Genomic DNA, 25,217 nt, shown 5'->3' with positions numbered 1-25,217 from the left:
TCTGCATAAAGTGAGATTTGGTGAGGGCTTTCCTTAATGATTATAGGTTCTATTGTCAGATACTCATAGCCAGTGGTTCGATGGCCAAAGCAAGCAGGAATGATGAAAGGGGACATACCTATCTAGTCCCTCTAAATAACTGAAATTGGGGAGAAATGTTTGGAATTATAATAAAGGATGCCATAGGCTGTGGATAAATTATCTTAATCCAGTCGATAAATGAAGGGCCAAATCCAAACACTTCTAAAACAGCCAGCATATATTCCCACTCAATTTGGTTGAACGGTTTCACAGCGTCTAATGCCATCACATCAGCATGTGTGTCATCAGAGTGTTTAGAGTACTGAATATGAAACAAGTGGGGTAGGTTGAAATATATACATCTATTAGGACTGAAGCCTGTTAGTCAGCATGTACTATGCTTGAGGTATAAGAGTTCAACCTGTTGAGAAGGATTTTACTTACAAGTTTCATTTCTATGTTAAGTAATGATATCGGTCAGTAGGTAACTGCTCTTTCATTCCGATCTTTTTTTAAAAACGAGTAAAATATTGGCTTTGAACAGTGATTGGGGGAGATTTGTGATCGATTTAGAATGGTTTAATGGGCTGGGATTTAGTCACTGTGGTTGTGGGTGTCCTGGATTCCGTGTTTTTCGCTAGTGTCCGTGATTTTTGCTGATGTGCGTGACTTGCGGGGATGTCATTAAATTGTGTTCCAGCTATATGTGATTTTATTGGAAAGTGTTTATCTTATTAACATTAAATTTCGCATTTTAAAAACAAACGTGTTTATCGTTTATTAATTACATATTTTGAGCTCAGCCATCATACTTTGCTGTACTGTTTTTTTTTTTTTTGGAGAAGAAAAAAAATCTGTATCAAACTAAGCTCTTTAAATACTTCTTGAAAGTTATGTTAACAACTCAGTGTGTGTCTGTGAGTGTGTACTATACTAACTGCCAGCATTGGCTGCGGGACATACATTGAACAATTTTCTCTTTTTAATTTAATTGTTGTACGGTTGCACTTAATTTAATATACATGTCTCTTGTCAGCCCCACACCCTCTTTATGTTATCCTCGTGTGTGTATTTCTCACCCCCAAAGTGTGTTACGTTTCTCGTCTGCTTACCCTTTCCCCTGTTTGAATCTTTATTCTTTGCTCAGTTCATCGCTTATAAATGGTACTGTTAGTTAATAGTCACCGTTGCGAGCAAATAAAAAAGCAACACATTTAAATTCCTCGTCCTTCTTTGCTGAACCTGTGCACGCCAGGTGCCACAGTATGCTTATTAAAAGACAGTTATTTTTTATTTTTTTTTATCCCCATGACTTTATTCTCCCCTGTCATTTTTTTTGTGATTGAATGGACTGACCGTGACTGCTCAGTGATTTACATCCAAATTTTCCGTGACAAACTCCTAACTCTAATCATACATAATAGTAGAGGGGGGTTCCTTAAGATATTTAAGGAATATCCATCAGGGCCTGGAGCTTTGTTATTTGGAAACTGTTTAATAGTCTTTTGTATCTCTTTTAAATTAAAATCTACATCCATTGTATTCACTGCCTCATTCAAGTTGGGTAAATTCAGATCTGTAAGAAAGTTATTCATTGTATTAGAATTAGAGCTGCATGTAGATTTATACAAGTCAGAGTAAAATTCTGCAAAATGCTTATTGATATCTTTAGGGTCTGTTAGAATGCTTAGAATGCTGCCATCCTTTGATCTAACTTTGTATATCGCCTGTGATGCCTGTATGTTTTGCAGTTGTCTTGCTAACAACTTATGAGGCTTGTCTCCGAGCTCAGTGTTTCTGTCTAATTTTTGTAAGTATGTTGTTCACCTGTGTGGAGATTATTGCATTGTATTCATATTTAAGTCTACATATTTTATTAAGCGTACAAGGAAGAGGAGTATTTTATACAATTGTTCCGCAGATGCAAAAATTTGGTATTGGACTGTTTTTTAATTTGCAACTCGTATGATATAATATATCCCTTAATCACTACCTTAAATGTTTCCTATAGGGTTGAATCATTAACATCTCCCATGTCAGTTGTTTCTAAGAACATTTTTTTATATTTTTCTGGTTAAATATTGGCAAAAAGTAGTGTCGCCGAGACGTGAAACATTGAAATGCTAATTCCGATCCCTGTTTCTGAAACAGCTATTTAACTTCAATGTCATAGACACGGGTGCATGATCTGATATTAAAACATTATGGTAGTCTGCTGCAGTGACCGCAAAGACTAATTTTGAATCTAGTAGAATATAATCTAACGAACATAATATCAGCTGATAGAGATTTATGGTGGGTGAAAACCTTACCACTCTTTATTCTTTACTCATGATTCATGCCCTTCACATTCCAAGAAACTACAGTCACTTTATCACTACTGGAGTTATTTGGTTTATGTAACATCGCTAGTTTTCTCTGGGCAAATGACACCTGCTGTAAACCTAGACACACAGCACAAACTAAATGTTAGCAACACCAGCACACTCCCCTCCTCCTGACCCACCCAACATCCCTCTGTAACATGTCCCCAAATGAAGCGAAGCCAGACTCTCATACTCACATTAAGGGCTCAGAAACATATTATATCTCAACCTAATTCCGCTTTAACAGACCTTCACTCCTAATTACAGTTTGTATTACAGTAATAACAAAATTAACACTAGAAATAAGTCAATTCTGAAAGTCCCAAAACATCCAGACTACAGTTCATAGGCAGTTATGCAGTAACCTTCTCTAGCTGATTCTCACTCAGGCATTGCTCCTGTTGCCAGGTTCTTCATAAAATAGTCCTCTGCTTCCCTCGGTGTGTCAAAGGTCCATGTTTCTCTCCCAGAAGTCATTTTTAGCTGTGCAGGGAAGAGAAGGACATGTTTCACTCCTGCTGCTTTGCATTTCCTGCGAATGGTACCTCTGTGCTGAGGTTCGGGTAGATGAAGATTGCTGCCTTGCCAATATAAGTATCACCTCCTTTGTTTGGTGGTAGTGAGTTTGTGCAATAATTGGACTCCCGGTGCTGGTTTCAGTGCTAGGGATCTGTGTGCTCTGTTGACCTCAAGCGATGTCTTGAAGTTATCTTTCCCCAGCAGGGTGGGAATAAATAAATTCGGTGGGTTAATCTTTTTCCGCTTCCTCCGGCATGCCGATAACTCTAATATTTTGGCGTCTGGACCGGAATTCCAGGTCGTGGACTTTTAAACAAAGACCTTTATTTTTGGTGCCCAGTGATGTGCAGAGCCATTCCAGCAATGTAATTTGCATCTCGTGGTCTGCAGAGGCCTGTTCTATCCTTGAAACTCTAGCATATATCTCAGATAGAGCTCCGTGCACTGTAGTCATTGTTGCCGAAATACTAATGAATTTCTCGTCAACATTTCTGTTTAAGAGCTCAATTGCTGCCATGATATCCATAGTCGTGGGCTGCATAGGATCAAGGCTGTCACTGTGTTTTCTGTTACGACTGCTTCCTAGGGCGAAGATGGCACTGCTTGTAGGACCTGCTCATCTTCAGAAGCTGCTATTAATTTCTCTGCTTTATCTGTTTTTCTGACAAGTTTTGGTTTAGTCATAGTTGTTCATTAGTAGTATTCCCTTGGGACTTCTGGAAAAAAAGATTATACAACAATGTTGAGGGTTAACTATGAAAAAGAGGGGAGCTCTTCATTAATGCATCTACTCCATGCCACACATTCTGGTGCCCCCCCCCCCCCCCCCCCAAAACTGCGAAACTGTTTTAAAGTTCTAATTGAAAAGCATAATGAGTAAAGTGTATTTTTCCCTTAAGACTAGTCATGTTTAAGTTCACTCAGGCAGCTTTTTTTTTTTCTTTCTGTTTACTGGTTTATTACTTTCTGTAATTTTTGTTCTGTTTACTCTTTTCCTACAATGCAAACAATAAATGTAGGATAAATGGGGGAAGAGATTTAGCTAAGACAACAGCTCTTTTTGATTATCAGAATCTAAAGAAAATTGGTGTCGCTATGTTCCAAGAAACACATACTGATGATACAAATAAAGCAGACTAGATTCAAGAGTGGGAGGGGGACACTTTTTTTTTATGTCATGGCACCAATTTTAGTGTTGGAGTTGCCATTTAAATTTTCTAAGAGTTTTATTTTTGACTCTTTGAGTGAGGTGTTTAAAGGGTGTTTGTTAAAAGTGCAGATATGCATAGGGAACATAATGCTGGTGTTTATTAATGCCTATGCATCAAATGATGGAAAAGAATGAGTGCAGTTCTTTCAGACCCTAACTGGAGTTTTAGCACAGTCAGTCTGAGGAAGTGATTTTATTAGCACAGGATTTTAACTGTGCAGTAAATGAACAGCTGGACAGAAACAGTTTAGAATCTCATCATGGGTCCATCAGAGAGCTTCTCACTGCCTTATCAGCTCATGAGATGGTGGATATGTGGAAGAATCAGCACCGAATGTTAGACAATACACTTGGGCTGATGTCCTTAGCCAGACTGGATAGATTTTATGATTTTAAGCACCATTTGTATTTATTAATTGTACTCACTACACAGAGTACTAATACAGCAATGAGAGAATTGGAGGAAGACATTATTGGGCTTCATGAAGCTCTGCACTGGTTTTAATGATAAGCATTTTGAAAGCCTAAAACAAAAAGAAAAGACTGATCTGTTGGATGAAAGGGTACAGGAAGTGTTAGTGTGCTGCTTCAGGTTTCAGAGTTCCCCAGATGGATGATTTGACTCAATTATTTTTTTAGGTTGGGAAAAAGACAGCTCATCACAAGCTGATTCATTGCCTAAAGACTGAGGCAGCCTGGAGAGATCCAGAAGCATGCTATAGAATTCTATTCAGACTTGTTTGATGGCGGAGGCAGTGGAAGTGTCCCAAGGTACCCTGTGTTTCCTTGAAAGATTGACCCAGGTTCCAGAAGGCTTGAGAATGGACTGACTTTCCAGGAAATCACTATGGCCATGCAAAAACTCAACTGGCATTTACTGCCAGTTGAGTTTTATAAGGCACTTTGGTCACAAATTGGGAAATACTTGTTTGAAGTCTTTGAGCTGTCAACATGCAGTGTTAGCTTTGTTGGCAAAAAAAAAAAAAAAGGAGATTTATGCGACATAAATTGGGCCCTACCAAATTCACGATACTTTTTCATAAATTTCATTTTTTAAATCTTAAATTTCACAGTGGTGTAAAAAAGTATGAATAGGTTGTTAAAAACAGAAAAATATAAATATTTAAAGCCCTGAAGTGAACAAAAGCATGTGACTAACAATGTAGAAGCAGTAAAAAAACAAAAAAAAAAGATTGTTGCACTTCTGTTGTTATTATTATTATTAACAAAAAAGCGTTCTGGTTTTAAATGTTAGCCTCAGGGTAAAATTCGAGGGTGGTAGCTGGGCTGCTTTATTATCTATCATCATTAATCTCCTATTTAAACCCCAATCGCACACTCCTTCTCTGTCTAGTGTTTTGCTTTCTTGCATACGCTGTGACCCATTCTCTGCACAAAATTTTTAGCATGAACCAACTCCAATTCAGATCAGGAAACCTCTCTGCTGGATTCTCCTCAACAATATCTCATTCATTTCTCTGATGGAAGTACCATCTACTTCTAATGCAGACCTCTACCCAGCAACCAGACCTGCTGCCCCGGCACTACAGAAATCATAATGCCCCAGCCAGCAGACTCAGCCTCCGGAGCAGCTATTTTATAAGGATTGACCGCTTGCCTAACTTTTAAAAACCTTGCACAACAACAATATCAACCTCCCGGCTGGAAGCGATAGTATGGCGCTGTTCAATATTTAGTGTAACATTTATGATGCCTGCTTCTCCAGCTTGCTTCCACAAACTTGCTTGCCCAGAGCTCCAGAACAGGCCGGCAGCACCATCCTCTTCTCCAGACTTGTCTCCTCCCAGCGCAGCAACCAGGAGCGCAGCTGAAACAGATACAAACATAAACAACATTTTCCAGGACATGAAGTCCCTCATTCACCCCATCACCATCTCAGTTTCTTCAATTAATACACGGCTCAATGATATGGACAAACAGGTCGCTGTTTTTTTAAACAGGCTTCACACAGCTATTTGTACTGGACTTTCCCATCCTGTACACTTTTTTCACCAGTTTTTTCTGCTACTGAACTAAAGCTATTTACATAATGTATCATCACACATTCGCAATAATTTCTTAATTAACGTCCTTAATTTCTATCAAAAAAAACAGGACCAGAATTTTGTCATAGTTTTTGTGTTAGAACTGATTATTCTTTTATAAGATGTTATTTTCTGTTACAAATTGAACAAAGCAGCTGGGACTGTAAGTAAATGTGATAGCCCATACTCATATTGTTAGAATATTTGGAATATATGGTACTTTCAATGGAGAGATATTGAGCACAGCTTGGGTAGGGTATTTTGGAATGCAGCGTCTGCCTCAATAAATTGCAGATTAACTAAAGAGAGGGCAAATAAGGCCATTTATAGGCATTTGTAAGGGGGTCTTTGGTTCTGCTTTGCTTTGTTGTAAGGGGGGGGGTTGGGAAAATCTCAGGGATAACAAGATGCAAAGGAATGTTTGTGAGACCTGGGAAATTGTCACGTACACACATATACTGGGAGGGTGTCTTAAATTATCTCATTATAGGGGTGTGTTCTATATTATTCAAAAATGATTGCAGCCATTTTCTGTGGCACAGATTTCATCCGCTGTAACCCAGAGCATTTGTCTCTGCTTTCTTAAATAGTTATATTCTTGCATTACAGCAATAAACATATTTTTGACACTAATATTGTTTTCCAGTTGTCTATCAATTACCCTTTACAGTGGCGAGCTAGAAAGAGAATGGAACAGAATCTGCGGACAGACTCGAGATTCCTCATATGACGAGATATAGGGTCGTGGACTGCCTGGTCAGGAGAGATTCCATCAGGTCCAGTCATTTTCTACTTCTGAATAATACTATTAATGGTGAGTGTATTTAAAAGTGTTTTTCTGGCTTATAAAGGGAGAGAAATCGAGATGGTCCCGTATTAAGCAAACAAATGCACATGTCTATGTCGATCATAAGATGCAAGACAAGGGAAAGTTAGTTAGGCGGATTCTTTTCTTTTAAAAGGACAAACAAAAATACGAAATTGATAGAAGCTGACCAGGACCAGGACATTTTGAAACTGATCACTTCATTTATGCCTGAGTGAATAGACTATTGAAGATTGAAAGCTTGTAGATGCAGCGTGGCGAGGGGAGTGGGAGCAGTATTGGTTAAAATAGTTTTTTTCACTTCTTTTTTTTGGTAGCTGTTCTTAGTATGTAAAAGCGTCATGGATTAATAAGATTCAAAGGTAACTGAGCAGAGCTTTCTCTTTTTTGGTGTAGCTGGGTAGATAAGAGCTGTTGGAACTGTAAGACTTCGAGGGACTACAGAAGCATGCTTTTATTTATTGTTTTTCTATTTAGTATATAATAGTACTGGATTCATACGACTCTACGGCACATGAGCAAAGCTTTATCTTTCTTTTATTTTAACAGCCTCTACCTAGGACATTGATGTAACATACTGCTAAGGGGGTAGATGTTGTTTCCAGTTAATAAGGATTATTAGGACGGTATTAAATTATCCACACCCAAGTGAACGCTGTATTTAGAGTGTGTAGAATGGATGAACTAGTGAAGAAGTTCATTGCAAAGCATGGGCTCCGTTTGAAGGTATAGAAAAGCAGAAAGACCCTGTCAAATGGGGCAAAGAACAGTTTGAAACTAGTAAAAGGGACCCAAATCAAAAAAAGGCAGATTGGCTACTTCTTTATTAGGACTTGTCAGGACAATGTGCGGAAACTAGAAAACTGTAATGAATTTGAGAAAGAGCAGAATAAAATCATGGCGAGTAGTGTTGCGTGTCTGGAGATGCAAGGGGTGCTGGCCGCTGACTTTCAGCTTCAGATTCGAAAGGAAAGAGGAGTTACTGGAGAGCAACTGCAAATAATCAAAATGATAAAAAGGGATTTGAAAGAGCAAAAAAAAAAAAGCTGCAGAAAGTGCAAAATGCTTATGACTGTTTAGTGAGAAAGTTTGTCAATACACCTTCTCAGAGCAGATCGGATAGTTCCATTATTGATAAGCTTAACAGAAAATTTGTTTGATTGAGGGACACATTGTAGCAGTGGGTGTTGCTCTACCACAGGGTATGATGGATGACGACACAGATGACGATTCAGATCAGGACGGTTAGAATGATGATGAGCGCCATCTCATAGAGGAGGAGTTGAATTGGCATAATGTCGGTGAAGCTAACATAAATGTGGGGCCTTCTGCGCCGATGGTTCCGATTTCACAGAGACGTAAACAAATTAGAGATGAGGAAGGAGTTAACCAAGGAACAGAGGAAGTTACTATTGAACAACCTCTATCCGTGGCTGAGACTGAATCTCTATCTAAATTAATAGGAACCTTTGATCCTATTAAAAGAGATCCTTTTGAGTTTTTAAGTTGTTTGGTGTTGCATAGTAAGAGACACCATTTGTCTGATAGGGATATATGCATGCTCATCACTGTTTGTACAGGGCCTCTAGCAGTGAGTTTACCGAATAGGATTAAACGAGGTACTGCTACTAAAGCAAACAGGAAAGATGATTTGATTGCTTGATGAGGTGTAGAACTACAGATTGGAATAAAAATCGTTTTGAAATCGTTTACCAAGGGAACATGCGGGGTAGCATAAAAGGGGCCAGAGAAACACTAATCTTTTCCTTCACTTGGGCTTTGCGCTTTAAAACTGGAAGGACCGAGAGAGCTGCAGTAGTGACTGCCAGAGAAATAAAAAGAGAATATTCGTGAGTGTTGTATTTGTTTGTCTTGTCTGTTAGTAACTGTCTGTGTTTACTGAACCATCAGACAGCTAACACGTATCAGGAGCTGTAGCCTTGGGCCAGCACAAGCCGGATCATCACTGCACCAATACAGTCACAAAATAACATTGTTTATCACCCACCACAAGCACGACCACTTGCACCCAGGACTGGTGACTGTGTGCCGTATTATTGTGGGGCAGATACATCTGTAATTATTGTTTGGGACTGTAACCCTGTTATTTTATGTATTGCCGGGATTTATTACACCGTGTAACAATTTTATTTTATTTTTTTTTGGTTCCTGGGTAGTAAGTGTTATTTCCTAATTGCTTATGCCTCAAAAGTATAGAAAATGGCTATTATTCCCCACAAACTTTGCTTTTGTGACCAGGATAGTGATATTTTGAAATTTACCTATTTTCCAGAACATTCCAGATAGATTCAGTGCTGAGTAAACTTGGAGTAACTTCTAGAACTTTCTAGAACTTTCCAGTAATATAAATAGTAGTATAAATACAGGGGTCTTAAGCCCACCAGTTCAGTTTAGTTCCAGCTGCCTAAGTGGATACATATCTGCATTTTTCTGAGATGGCATCAAGAGGCTGCAAGCATCCGGCAGACGCATTTTGCTATGTCTGCGGCCAATTTATCAAGACAAGAGCGAAAAAGTACTCCGTGGAAGCATCTGCTAAGATGTGTGAGGCCTACAAGGCATATTTTGGCATGCCTGTCGGGGATCAAGACAAGCCCTGGGCACCTCATTTCACCTGCAAGCACTGCAAAAAAACTCTGGAAGGTAAGATGGACAATTGTTGCTCGGAATTTTATGTTATAAAAGTTGTTAACATTTTTAAAATTGTAAAAGTTTTTAATTTTAAAATGTTTTACAATTTTCAATGTTATTGAAAAAATATATCATATATGAAAAATGTTGCGAGAATCTCTTAGACATTAGTCATCGGTGAAATAAATGTATTTTTGTAGGATGGTACAGAGGGTAAAAGAGAGCCATGAAGTTCGCTATCCCAAGAATTTGGCGGGAACCCACTGACCACTTAAGCAACTGCTACTTCTGCATGGTGGACCCTTCCAAACGTCAGACTGGCAAGAATGCACCTGCTATCACGTATCTGGACCTTCCTTCATCCATCGCCCAGGTGCCACACTGCCATGAGCTCCCCGTACGCACTCCTCCGGAGAGAGAGCAGCCGTCTTTAGAAGAGAGCAGCAATTCAGAGAGCGAGGAAGACGTTGTAGATCCAGATGACAATTTCAGAGGTGGAGCTGAGGAGAGAAACCCATACTACCCTAAGCAAAAAGACCTAAACGACTTGATTAGAGATCTTGGTCTCACCAAGTCCATTCCCGAGCTTTTGACAACTACACACATCTTGTTGGATGAAAGTGTGCAAGTCGCAGATCAGAGGAAGCGTCACCAAACTTTTTCCAGCTTCTTCACCCATCAAGATGGGCGCTGCTTCTGCCACAATGTGACCAGTCTGTTCGAGGCAATCAGAATCTCCTGTAACCAGAACGAGTGGAGCCTCTTCATTGACAGCTCATCCAGGAGCCTCAAAGCCGTGCTGCTCCATAATGGTAACAAGTACCCGTCTCTTCCCCTGGCTCACTCGGTGCACCTCAAAGAGGATTACAACAGCATCAAGACCTTGTTAGATGCCTTGAATTATGATGAGTACAGCTGGGAGGTCATAGGAGACTTCAAAATGGTGGCATTCCTGATGGGTCTCCAAGGCGGTTTTACCAAGTTTCCCTGCTATCTTTGCCTTTGGGACAGCAGGGACACCAAGGCGCATTACCACAGGTGGGACTGGCCACAGCGGACCGAGTTCTCTGTGGGGAGGAACAACGTCAAATGGGAGCCACTGGTGGACCCCCGGAAGGTGCTGATGCCACCACTGCACATCAAATTGGGCCTTATGAAACAATTTGTCAGAGCTCTAGATAAGGAGTTGGCAGCCTTCAAGTACCTTCAAGACTTCTTCCCTAAGCTGTCTGAGGCAAAGGTCAAAGTCGGTGTCTTCGTAGGACCACAGATAAAGAAGATCCTGGAGTGCAATGAATTTCCCAAGAAGCTCACTAGTAAGGAGAAAGCGGCTTGAAACAGCTTTGTCGCAGTGGTTCTGGGCTTCCTGGGCAATCACAAGGCCGAAAACTATGTGGAGCTGGTTGAGACTGGTGAAGAACTACGGCACAATGGGCTGTAGGATGTCCCTCAAAGTCCATATCCTTGATGCTCATCTTGATAAATTCAAGGAGAACATGGGAGCGTACTCAGAGGAGCAAGGCGAGCGCTATCACCAGGATATACTGGACTTTGAACGCTGCTACCAAGGACATTATAACGAGAACATGATGGGAGACTACATTTGGGGGCTGATTCGTGAAAGTGATTTACAGTATAATCGTAAATCTTGAAAAAATACTCACTTCTAAATCTTTTGTAATCATTTTTGTATTACTTTAGTATAAATACATGTTAATTTGGATTCATATGTTGTTTCTTTCTGACTTTATGTGAACGAAAAGACACAAATTTGCCCATTTTCTCATTGGAAATAGGTAAATTTCAAAATATCACTGTCCTGGTCACAAAAGCAAAGTTTGTGGGGAATAATAGCCATTTTCTATACTTTTGAGGCATAAGCAATTAGGAAATAACACTTACTACCCAGGAACAAAAATTGTGTTACATAGTGTCTCGGCACAGCTGTATAAAAGAATGAATGTTTCACGCATGAGAGGTTGTGTCTTCATGAAGAAAGAACGTTTGGAAAAAATTGGAAAAGCAGGGCAGAAAAATACAGCAGCAGCCTCCTCAGCAGCACGAGCTTCCATCGCCCAGCAGGGTCCACTAAGACAACTACTTCCACCGGTGGAGGCCTCAAGTCGGTGCCAGGTCTGTGAGGAGAGGAGCTATTCCATCCTCAGCTGACCCTCTTGTCCGGAGAGAAGGAGGGACGACTGGAGAAGGAGACTATTTGCAGCTTCCACCTCCACCACCAGAAAAGTCATGGTCTGCTCTGGAGTCCGATTTGAGGAAGACCGCCCATGTAGTGAAGAAGGATCGCCTGGGGATGCCAAAGGAGATGGACAGTGTAATCTGTCTCCACCACACGAGGGAGACAACTGGCCAGACTTGAGTCCGACTGAGGGAGATGGCCTGTTGTGTCCACCTCCACAACCAGAGGGAGACTACCTGCCGCTCTCACTTCCACTGCTAAAGGAGACTGCATGTTGCTCCCGCCTCCATCACCTTGTGGAGAAGTTGAGCTCCCGCAGCAGCCTTATTGGCCAGGGGTTGTCGCCTCCCAAGAGTACACACCTGCCGTTGCCTATGGAGGGACTGCTCCTGCCCTGTCTCGATCTGCCTGGGACTGCCAAGCCCTCTCTGACTGGGGCTGCCTCTTCGTCATCACCTAGGGGTCTAAGGAGAAGGATACAACAAAATTGCAAAGGTGCTGAGCAAACTGAGCAGCCGGGCAAGTAGGAAACTGGTTCGGGATGTCACTCTGAAGCCAACAATGACCTTGACAGATCTGCAAAGCTCCATGTCTGAGATGGGAGTCAGTGTTCATATTAATAATAAGTCAGTCCTTACACAAAGCCTGCCTGTATGGATGGGTGGCAAGAAAGTAGCCATTACTCAAAAATCCTCATCGTAAAGCACATATGGAGTTTGTGAAAAAGCATGTAGATGAAACTGCAAACATGTGGAAAAAGGTTTTGTGGTCAGACAAGACAAAAATGTCATTTTTCGGTCTAAATTCCAAGCGTTATGTCTGACGCCAGCCCAACACTGCACATCACCCAGTCAACACTATCCCAACTGGCAAGCATGGTGGTGTCAGCATCATGTTATGGGGATTCTTCTCTTCAGTAGAGACTAGAAAGCTTGTCAGAATAGAGGGGACAATGGGTGGTGCAAAAAACAACCACAACTACTGCAAAACCTACAACAACTACTGCAACCATAACTACTGTGAAACCTACAACAACTCTGACCACAACTACTGTGAAACCTTCAACAACAACCACTCTGACAACAACCACAACTACTGCAAAACCTACAACAACAACCACTCCAACAATAACCACAACTACTGCAACCACAACTACTGCAAAACCTACAACAACCACTCCGAGAACAACCACAATTGCTGTGAAACCAGTCACCCCACCGTCAAAATTGAAGTTCCTTGCATTTTCAAAATGAATATAAAATTCACAGAAGATCTCAAAGATATAAAGTCACCAGCATCTCGAGCTCTCGCTACCACTGTCACCACAATGGTAAGTCTTTTTTCTGTCTGATCTGTGTTTTACAATGGAAGATTCATGCATATTATATGACAATGCTGGGTCAGAGTGTCTCGCTGTTATTGAAATGTACACACACACACTTTCAATAGAAAACAGATTTTAAAATATTTGTTATCGCTCCTTTGGGAAACTGTGATTTATTTCATTGAAACAGATGACTTTACCAAACCGCTGGGTTTCAGCTAGCTCTCTGATTGGCTAACTGCATTCTAATTGGGGTTTCAAGGCTACAAATACAAACAAGCACAGAAGTAGAAAATGCGCTTCCCATGGTCAGAATGTAAAGGGGATGTCATTTCTACTTGAATGGTTTAACAAGTACAGTGTATTGCTAAGTAACTCTCTGTATTAGTCTGATAAGATAGGAATGGGCATGGGACCATTTACATTTTCCTAAATTATCAACTTATTGGGAGAATGAACTTGAATAATAATAAATCAAACATTCCTTGGCAAGTTAGACAACATCTCATCGTCATACTATTTTGAACAGAAACTTTGCAGAAGTAAAAAAGACAATGTCAAAACTTTTGTCTGCTAGACTTTTTAGGCAGGGATTAGTTTATGTAACTTCCAATGTAGTCTTTAAGACTGATACAGTTGTTCCAACAAATTTTGGCATTGTCAGAACAATATCACAAGCATGCAGAAACACATTAGGGGCCTTTGGCATTGTTGAAGGCAGCATCAAATCTAACAGCAAGTAAATCCGGTTTGATAAACCATTATAAACCATTTGTACAAGAATGACCTCAGCACATGCTGTTGTTATTGTAAAGCAATAATAAAGCTGTGTTATTTGAATGGGTTTCGACTGTCTGTGTCTTTTTCCTTCCAGCAACTACAATAGAGACACTTGATCCACTAAGTGTCATAACAGAGTTCCTTATCCCAGAGACCTTTACAAATTGACTTTCCAGTAGCAATTATACAGAAAACATAGAACTGAATAATAAAATCATTGTTTGGGTTATGTTTGTTTTGTTTATTTCAGCTCAAACCTAATCTCATGACCTTTTACAAAGAAGTTGAGCTAAATAATCCTGTAGCCAATTTTAGGAAATGAGAGAGGGTACCCAATTGGGATTCCCCTTCCCTGTGCATATTTTTGTGTTTTATGTTGTCTGTTATATGTATTATTGTAGTGGTGCACTGAGTGTGGGTTATGTAGCACAGGTGAAGTAAAATGCTTATTTGTATTTAGGGGATTGCACAATCACTTCACGTGCAGATTAAAGTGAGTATTTGTATGGGCTTTGGTTTGGCCAGTGAACTCTTTTGATTGATCAGTCCTTTTTTTTCTGTTTAAATCTTTTAATTACAATAAACCGGCACAACAGAGCAATTCACTCGCCACTCTGTGTCCTGCATTTCCTGGCCTGACGTCACCAGCAGCCATCCTGTTCACACCAATGTAATGATCTGAACTGATTCGCTTTAACATAAAGACAATTCTGAAATGTGAAGAGAGAAAAAAAGTTCTGTGCAATTTAAAACAAATACTTGTCGTCTTTGTTTTAACAGCAATGCTGATAACTGGATACAAACCAAGCTGGAGTACAAATTCAAAATAAAAACCATTACTTAACAGAAGCGATTTTTTTTTTCTTAATTGAGTTGTTGCCAATTATTTTTATTAGTGTCTCCCATTTTAGAATGTCAAGTTATTTTTAGTCTCAGTATATCACTGCCACCCCTTTGCTGACTCAGGAGCATGAAGATGAACACACTGTCCTCTGAAGTGTGTGCCGTTAGCTGCTCGCTTCTTTACACACTGCAGGCTCACCATGCAGCCACCTCAGAACTACAGTGTTGGACAACAACGCAGCTCTGGGCAGCTTACATGCAAGCCTGCAGGTGCCCAGCCAGACCACAGGGGTCACTGGTGTGCGGTGAGATGAGGACACCCTGGTGGACCTCTGGGTGGTGCTCAGCCAATGGTGCTCTGCCTCCTGGGGGCTTCCGTCCATGGTTGGCAATGGAATATCCTGGACTCGAACTGGTGACGTCCAGGCTATAGGGCACATCCTGCACTCCATGTGGAGTGCCTTTTCCAGATGCGCCACTTGGGAGTCCCCACAGAAGCAATTCTTTAAAGCAATAGCCCTGTGAACTATGAAGTCCTGCCTGAAAGTCAATGGTAAGATAAGAGATAGTATTACTTTATTATTAGCTACTTTATGTAATTATTGTATTTTGTTTGTTTAAAATGGAAATTCATTATTATTTCATTTTAACAGGCCTTTTTTTAATCACACGACTAAACATGCTAGCCTCCAAAGATCATGTTGCTTTAATAAGATATAAGGCTGGCATCTCTAATCAGACGCCTGTGTTTGAACCTCACAGTTAAATAACATCTTTTTAAGAAGCAGGAAGACATGCGAACAAAAATCAAAGAAGTCATTGTAACGAAATTCATGTGAGTATTTCTGTGTTTGCAAATCGTTCTCCCAGTGTGTCTTTGCTATTTATAACACTTGATTAGTGCAAGTCTTCTGTGTTCAGCATATATACTTTCCTGCAATGTTGTATGTTTTAGAATCTTAAGTTTTCATGAGTCCGGATGTATGAAAAGGGTGGATATCCATGATATTTCTCTCTCTCTCCCCATAGGCAGGGCTTAGTGAAAGCTAAAATAGACATCAGCTCTGCGTGCCAATCCACTACGAGCAGTGATGTGCAGCAGACTCTAATATATGGAATCAGTGACTTGGAAATTAATGGGATAGTTGTGGAGCCTTCCTCAATTAAATCAAGTTGTATATCTTTATGTCAATATTTTTTATACAGGGCAATTTACATGTTCCACGTATCTGGAGAAACGCTTTTCTAATTGTCATAACTTGGTAGTAACAGAATTTAGCATAAGTTATTGAGAGAATCAGATTCTGGGTCAGTATATCACACTTATATTTTTGCATCTATCCTGAGAATCGCTTATTAAATTGTTATTAAACCTTTCGTTGCTAATTCTTATGTTACACTATTCTGTATATACTGTTGATATATGCTATGGTCTTTAAACTTTTTTCCACAATAATAATACTACTACTATTAATACATTTTAAAAATCATTAATGTCCTTACATCTCTCTAAATCGTCGTAAATGAGGCACTTCACACAAGCTGCTGAAGTAGCAGAGAGTTTGTGGAAATGAAAATTACATCAGGATATCAACATTTTAATGAATAGATTTGTAAATGTAATGGACAATGGAGGGATGTTCATGATAACGAGCTCTGTTGACTAACCTGAATACTGGGAATTTATACTCCAAGAGGTGTGGCATAACTCTGGGAAAATTACATGTGCTGTGGCTGTCTCTCCTCCCAAACTGTAGTTAAGTACCATTGTGTTGTCCTTTCAGTTTAAACAGGTCATCTCGACTTTGCCTTAATCCCATCTTCTCATAGTGATTTGATTTCTATTATTGTATTACCTTTCAGTGACTCCAGTGCCATCCACTCCCAGACCCTTCTCTGGGTTTGGTGTTACCATCATTGTACTGTGTGGCCTGGCCATTCTCATTGTACCATTACTCATTGTTGTAGTAAGTAGAAACATATAAATTGAACTATAAATTATGTAAATATTATGATTTTTACTATGTACTCTATTCACACTGCAAGGACTCTATTCATACTGTATGAACCTCATCCACACTGTATGTACACTATTCACATTGCATGGACACTTCACACTGCATGGATACTATTCTGTATAATTTGAAATGCACTCCATAGCCAAATAATTTAGTGCCAGTTATGCAGGGGGTCTTATTATTGTTACCACTAGCCGTTACAGAGAAAGTAATTGACTGTATTTATTTATTTTTTTTAGAAATGCAATGAATGTGTCTTTTTTTTTCCGTAGGGGCTATAATGCACAATAAAACCTTTCATTTGAAATGTGGTAATTGTGCAAATAAACTAAATATTGTGTTTTGTTTTTATTGTGAGCACACATATAACACATATGGAATCATAAAATTGAACACAATTATTTAGAGAGAAACCAGAGTTTGCACCAGATTAATAAATACATAAATAGTACAAAGAACTATATATGCCAGTCATGCCATAATAAGTTCAGCTAGAGCAGCAGAGTGAGCTGCATGCTTCTACAAGCTAGCCTCACACCATTCAGCCTGGCTATACTCCCCTCTAAATGAACAATATCCCAAAACATACAGAGGTAAGACCGGGCCACAGTTGTATTTAGTGATATCCAAAGTGGCAAGTAGTTTACTAAGAAAGGTGAACTAATAAGAAAGGTTCTTAATGTCATTTTAAATATGAGAACACTTTTATTGGGTACAATTAGCATGGACTTAGTGTTTTGTTTTTACATTATTTTGCTCTACATTGTAGTATTACTGTATTAGGCCTATACAGTGGCTTGCGAAAGTACTGACCCCCCTTGGCATTTTTCCTATTTTGTTGCCTTACAACCTGGAATTAAAATGGATTTTTATTTGGATTTCATGTAATGGACATACACAAAATAGTCCAAATTGGTGAAGTGAAATGAAAAAAAGAACTTGTTTAAAAAAATTCTGAAAAATAAATTACGGAAAAGTGGTGCGTGCATATGTATTCACCCCCTTTGCTATTAAGCTTCTAAATAAGATCTGATGCAACCAATTACCTTCAGAAGTCACATAATTAGTTAAATAAAGTCCACCTGTGTGCAATCTAAGTGTCACATGATCTCAGTCTATATACACCTGTTCTGAAAGGCCCCAGAGTCTGCAACACCACTAAGCAAAGGGCACCACCAAGCAAGTGACACCATGAAGACCAAGGAGCTCTCCAAACAGGTCAGGGACAAAGTTGTGGAGAAGTACAGATCAGGGTTGGGTTATAAAAAAATATCCGAAACTTTGAACATCCCACGGAGCACCATTAAAGCCATTATTAAAAAATGGAAAGAATATGGTACCACAACAAACCTGGTAAGAGAGGGCCACCCACCAAAACTCATAGACCAGGCAAGGAGGGCATTAATCAGAAAGGACCAAAGATAACCCTGAAGGAGCTGCAAAGCTCCACAGCAGAAATTGTAGTATCTGTCCATAGGACCACTTTAAGCTGTACACTCCACAGAGCTGGGCTTTACAGAAGAGTGGCCGGAAAAAACCATTGCTTAAAGAAAAAAAATAAGCAAATACGTTTGGTGTTTGCCAAAAGGCGTGTGGGAGACTCCCCAAACATATGGAAGAAGGTACTCTGGTCAGATGAGACTAAAATTGAGCTTTTTGGCCATCAAGGAAAACGTTATGTCTGGCGCAAACCCAACACCTCTCATCACCCCGAGAACACCATCCCCACAGTGAAGCATGGTGGTGGCAGCATCATGCTGTGGGGATGTTTTTCATCGGCAGGGACTGGGAAACTGGTCAGAATTGAAGGAATGATGGATGGCACTAAATACAGGGAAATTCTTGAGGGAAACCTGTTCCAGTCTTCCAGAGATTTGAGACTGGGACGGAGGTTCACCATCCAGCAGGACAATGACCCTAAGCATACTGCTAAAGCAACACTCAAGTGGTTTAAGGGGAAACATTTAAATGTCTTGGAATGGCCTAGTCAAAGCCCAGACCTCAATCCAATTGAGAATCTGTAGTATGACTTAAAGATTGTTGTACACCAGCAGAACGCATCCAACTTGAACGAGCTGGAGCAGTTTTGCCTTGAAGAATGGGCAAAAATCCCAGTGGCTAGATGTGCCAAGCTTATAGATACATACCCCAAGAGACTTGCAGCTGTAATTGCTGCAAAAGGTGGCTCTATAAAGTATTGACTTTTGGGGGGGGGGGGGGGTGAATACTTATGCATGCTCAAGTTTTCTGTTTTTTTGTCTTATTTCTTGTTTGTTTCACAATAAAAAATATTTTGCATCTTCAAAGTGGTAGGCATGTTGTGTAAATCAAATGATACAAACCCCCAAAAAATCCATTTTAATTCCAGGTTGTAAGGCAACAAAATAGAAAAAATGCCAAGGGGGGTGAATAGTTTCGAAAGCCACTGTATCAGGAATAATGCAAGAAACATAGAAAAGGCAATGCACGAGTCCAGTTTACCAAGTTTACCTTGTGTAGCACGTACACTGCAGTTTGTTGTGAATGAAGGACTGTTATCACAGCTCAACGTGTCTGACTGGCAGTGTTACAAATAATTGTTGGGCATCTTAAACACTCTCTGTTGGCCTATTCTCATCTTCAATGGATGCAGGCGTTGCTCGGAATGCCTTTGAAGAGGCTACAGCAGGAATACAGACAAGATGGAACAGCACTTACTATATGCTGCAAAGCATATTGGAACAGAAGCGTGCGCTTGGCGCATATGCTGCTGACCATGAAATCCCTGCAACTCTCACTATATGTCAGTGGGGGGTGATGGAAAAAGTAGTGATAGTTCTAGCACCATTTGAAGAACTAACTCGTGAATTGAGTTTATCCTTGGCCTCTGCTTCAAATATCATCCCTTCCATTGTATCTTTAAAAAGGCATTTGAGCAAAATTTCAGATTCAGAGCAAGGAAAAAAGACTATGAAACATACTTTGCTAGAAGCCTTGGAAACATGCTTTGAGAAAATTGAAATTGAACCTCTCTACTGCGTTGCAACCCTGCTAGACCCAAGACACAAGGACAGGTACTTCACTGCTAATGCCAAAAAGCTGCTGGCTACACAAATACTGGTGACACCTAGAAACCACGCAAGCCAAGAGGAATGAAACGGAACAGAGCTCAATGGAGCCTGCTTCGAAGAAACCAAAGGAAGCATATGATGGCACAACAAAGCCCAGCCACAACCTGTGTTCAAAGTAAGATGAGATATTGGAAGAAAGTACCAGTGGGGTAGTAACTGATGCTATAAGCAGTAGTGTTATGCTTCAGGAACAAAGCTACAGGAGCGAGTCCACACTTCAAAGTGGAGATAAGCTAAAATACTGGGAGATCAACAAGAGTTGTTCTCCCATTCTAGCAGAATCTGCATGGAAGATTCTATCTGTCCCCTGCAGTAGCATTGACAGTGAATGGCTGTTCAGTGAAGCTTTGCATATTGTGGCCTTGAAGAGAAACATGCTAATGTGTGAAAAATCAGAAATACTACTATTTGTTAAGAAAAACCTTCCACTCACTCATTTACGCTAAATGTAGGAGCAAGCTGCTGTATGATGGAGGCAAGAATGTAAACCTCCTTTATAAAGGGTGCCAATAATTTTGGAGGTGCCTGTGACAAAGTGCCTACCCCTGTGTATATTATCTGTTATGTTGCATGTGGTTTGTTAAATGTTGGTGTATAGTCATTGGCACACGGGATATAACGGGTCTGTGTAACACGAGTAATATACACTTTGTCTCAGTGTCTAATTTTGGCACATCCAAAATTATTGGCACCCTTGATAAAGATGAGCAAAAAAGGCTGTATAAAATAAACAACACTTATTGTAATTTTCCAACATGTGGAATATATTGTATTTTATTAATGATTCAAGGGAATCAACCAAAATTACACATTTCTCAAATTATAAATTTATTTCCAAAAAAATTAAGTGTCACAATTATTTGCACCCTTGTTTTCAGTACTTTCTGCACCATTCTCTTGCAATGATAACGGCACTGAGACTTTTTCTATAATTTTTTATGAGATTGGAGATTCCAGATCCTTAATATCCTTCGGTCTGTGCTTATGGACTGCCCTCTTCAATTCAAACCACAGGTTTTCTTTTTTTGAAGTTCGGAGACTGAGATGGCCATTGCAAAATGTTGATTTTGAGGTCAATTAACCATTTCCTTGTGGATTTTGATGTGTGCTTGGGGTCATTGTCTTGCTGGAAGATTCACTTGCGAACAAGTTTCAGGCTCCTGGCAGAGACAATTGGGTACTTGGTAGAGTTCATGATGCCGTTGACCTTAATAAGGGCCCCAGGACCAGTAGAAACAAAACAGCCCCATAACATCAAAGATCCACCATCATATTTTACAGTAGGTATGAGGTTCTTTTCTACATATGCATTTCTGCAAACCCACCGCTGGCGTGCGTGGCCAAAGGGCTCTATTTTCGTCTCCTCTGACCATAGAACCTGGTTCCAATCCAAGTGCCAATGCTGTTTAGCAAACTCCAGGTGCTTACATTTATTGGTTGCTCTCAATAAAGGCTTTTTTTCTGGCAACCCTTGCAAATAGGCTATTGGCATGGATGTGGCTTCTAATTGTAGATTTGAAGAATTAGTGACCCCAAGATGCCACCAAGTTCTGTAATTCTCCAACTGTGGCCCTTCGATTCTTCTTTGCCTCCCAAACCATCTTCCTCACTGTACGTGGGGGCATGATGCACTTGTCTCCTCTACCAGGCAGATTTACCACTGTTCCACTGGTTTTGAACTTCTTAATTATTGCCCTAATAGTGGTAAGTGGTATATTTAGGTTTTTAGCTATTTTTGGGTACCCATTGCCTGATTTATGAACAACAACAACCATTTGTCTCTTTTCATTTGTGAGTTCTTTGCCTTTTCCCATGGTGATGGATGACAAATGGATTTCACATGCGTGTTACCTAGGTTTTATACTCCAGTGAAACAGGATACCATGGAAGGCCACAATGCAGTTCCTTAAGACTGAGATGTACTTAAAAAAGTAGAATCTTAATGCAGATTTAATTTATTTTGATTTTATTTATAAAAATCTTCTGGGGTGCCAATAATTTTGGAGATGCCTGTATATATATATATATATATATATATATATATATATATATATATATATATATATATATATATATATATATAGTAGTATGTATATTTTTCTAAAAAGTTAAATTGGCAAATCTATCTATTATTGTTGTTATTTTTGTGATGACAACATTTCTACTAGTATACACTGTTTTTATTTTGTAATTGTGTGATGAGTTTTGAGAGAGTGGCAGAGGCTGCAGAGTGACCTAGGGAACACTGGGCCATGAAATTGGCACCCTGCCTGACAGGGGAAGCTCAGGCAGCGTATCGAGCCTTGACGGCCACGAATGCAGGGGACTATGTTAAAGTAAAAGAAGCCATTCTCTCACGCCTCGGGATCACAGAGGAAACATACCGGCGCCGTTTTCGGGAATACCAGCTGTCCAAGGGGATGAGGCCCCGGGTTGCGGGACAATATCTTTTAGATCAGTGCACCCGGTGGCTGCGGCCAGAAGAACATACACCCCAAGAACTGGTGCAGAAAATAGTTATAGAACAGTTCGCGTCTATACTACCGCCAGGGAATCGAGAGTGGATTAAGAGGAATAGACCTACCACTCTCGAGGATGCCATCCTCCTGGCGGAGGCCTACGAAGACGCAAACGAAGGCGGCAGGTCAGACCCCACTCCTGCCCCTAAACTAACTCGGACCAACCAACCAATGAAGCCCAGAGGGGGTAACTAGACCTTCAGACCATGGAGGTCGAGGTTAGCCCCATCCTGGGCGAGAGAGAATCCCCCTAACCTGCCGGTCGCGGACTCGCAGGACAGATTAACTCCGTTGATGCCTCCTAACCAAGTGTGCTACCAATGTAATGAGCTTGGACACATTGCCAGGAATTGTCCAGTAATAAAGGTGGACCTGGCGACAAGATCCTGGTCAGCAGTAACAGGTAGGAACACTGGGGAATGTCGGGAGGGCCCTTATCAGTTAAGAGTACAGGTCGGGGGAAAGAGTACTTACGCATTTGCGGACTCTGGGTGTGCACAAACATTGATTCGGCAAGCTCTCTTGGATGGGGTAGCCTGGGAGCCACAGGGTAAAGTGGCTATCTCCTGTATTCATGGAGAAACTCGGGTTTATCCCACCACTAAAGTTAGACTTATTGTAGGTGATTATTCAGCTTACGTTAAAGTGGCTGTAGCGCAATGTTTACCATACCCTGTTCTCCTGGGAAGAGACTGGTCGTTTTTTGATCGTATTTTAGGTCGGGAAATGGTCTTAGTTTCTACCAGGGGACAATTAAAGCAACAGGAGAAAACAATTGGCGAGATTTTTCCGTTGCAATCCGACCTGTTTAACCCTAAAATCCGCCCAAGAAAAACAAAAAGAGAGCGTCGGGTGGAAAAATATGAGGGAACTCTGAGACGACAAGGGGAGGGGTCTGACACAAAAGTAAACCAATCGCTTAAACGGCAAGGAAAGGGAGTAGGTATTCAGTGTAACCGGGGCTGCGAGGTTACTGAGGTGGAAGGTCATGTAATAAAAGACACTCCTCTCTGTGTACCTAACCATTGGGACCGAGATATTGACTTGGGATATGAACAACAAAATGATCCCACGTTACGGTATGCTTGGAAACAGGTTAGATATATCGAGGGGAAGGATATGCAGGAAGGACAACCGGTGGTATTTCCGCATTTTTCTGTATCTGGGCACTTATTATATAGAATAACCCGGGCTCCCGGGACGGGACAGCTCGTAAAACAGTTATTGGTTCCTAGGCCTTTTCAGTCAGAAGTCATGAGATTGGCGCATGATATTCCATTTTCAGGTCATTTGGGAACTGAAAAGACTCAGGAACAAATTCTGGCCCGGTTTTTTTGGCCTGGGGTTTATGGTCTTGTGCGGAAGTATGTATCGGAGTGTCCTGAATGTCAATTAGCTGCCCCTAAGTCAGTTCGCCCCGCACCTCTGGTTCCACTTCCAATTCCAATTCCAAATTTAGTAGGCCCTCTGGAGGGAACAGAGTCAGGATATCGGTATATTTTAGTAGTAGTGGACTACGCAACGAGATATCCAGAAGCTGTTCCCTTACGCTCTATGAATGCAATAGCTGTAGCGAATGAATTGGTAAAAATATTCTCTAGGGTGGGAATCCCGAAAGAAATTCTCACTGATCAGGGCACTAATTTTATGTCAGACTGTATTCAGCAACTATATAAATTATTGAAAATCCGTTCAATTAGAACCTCAGTTTTTCATCCTCAAACGGATGGGCTTGTTGAACGATTTAATCAGACTTTGAAAAATATGTTGCGCTGCTTTGTAGATCAAGAAAAACGCAATTGGGCTAAACTGCTTCCCTACTTGCTCTTTGCAGTTCGCGAGGTACCACAATCCTCAACGGGGTTTTCCCCGTTTGAGCTCTTGTACGGTCGGCAGCCGCGGGGTATCTTGGATCTCATAAGAGAAGGCTGGGAAGAACAGTCAAAGGAGTCTAAAAATGTAGTAAAATACGTGTTGCAGTTACGCGATCGCTTAGAATTAGTCGGTCGATTGGCACATGACAATCTCAAAGCGGCACAGCAGAAGCAGCAACAAAGCTACAATAAAAATGCAAGAATTCGGAACTTTCGACCTGGAGATAAAGTGTTGTTATTGTTGCCCTCATCGGAATCTAAGTTGTTTGCTAAATGGCAGGGTCCCTTTCAGGTTATTCGAGCAATTGGTAAAGTCAATTATGAGTCAAATTTATCATGTTAATCTCCTGAAACCGTAGAAAGAATGGGAAGTCCATTTTATATCTCCTGTACAGGACGGAGAGGATTTTGGACCCTCAATTGAGCCAGAGTCAGCAATTGAGGACCCGATGGGGGAACAATTAACTCCTGATCAGCGTGAAGAGGTAAGCAATCTAATTAATATGTTCAGTGATGTGTTTTCTAACGTGCCTGGAAGAACGCATTTGATCGAACATGCTATTATCACTCCGCCAGGTCTAAGAGTTAGACAGAGACCGTATCGCATTCCAGAGAGTCGGAGAGATTCTGTTCGAAGGGAGGTGGAGTGTATGTTGAAACTTGGGGTAATTGAACCTTCCCGAAGTGAGTGGTGTAGCCCAATAGTACCAATAGACAAGCCAGATGGGTCACTACGATTATGTATCGATTTTAGGAGGGTGAATGCTATCTCCAAGTTTGATGCATATCCCATGCCTCGAGTAGATGAACTCTTAGACAAACTGGGGCAAGCTCGGTTTATTTCAACTCTGGATCTGACGAAAGGATATTGGCAAATTCCATTAACGAAAGCCTCTCGTGAGAAAACGGCATT

The sequence above is a fragment of the Polyodon spathula genome, chromosome 19, assembly GCF_017654505.1.
Source record: "Polyodon spathula isolate WHYD16114869_AA chromosome 19, ASM1765450v1, whole genome shotgun sequence".
NCBI lineage: Eukaryota > Metazoa > Chordata > Actinopteri > Acipenseriformes > Polyodontidae > Polyodon > Polyodon spathula.
The sequence above is the reverse complement of the archived record's forward strand: the minus strand, read 5'-3'. Positions refer to the sequence as shown.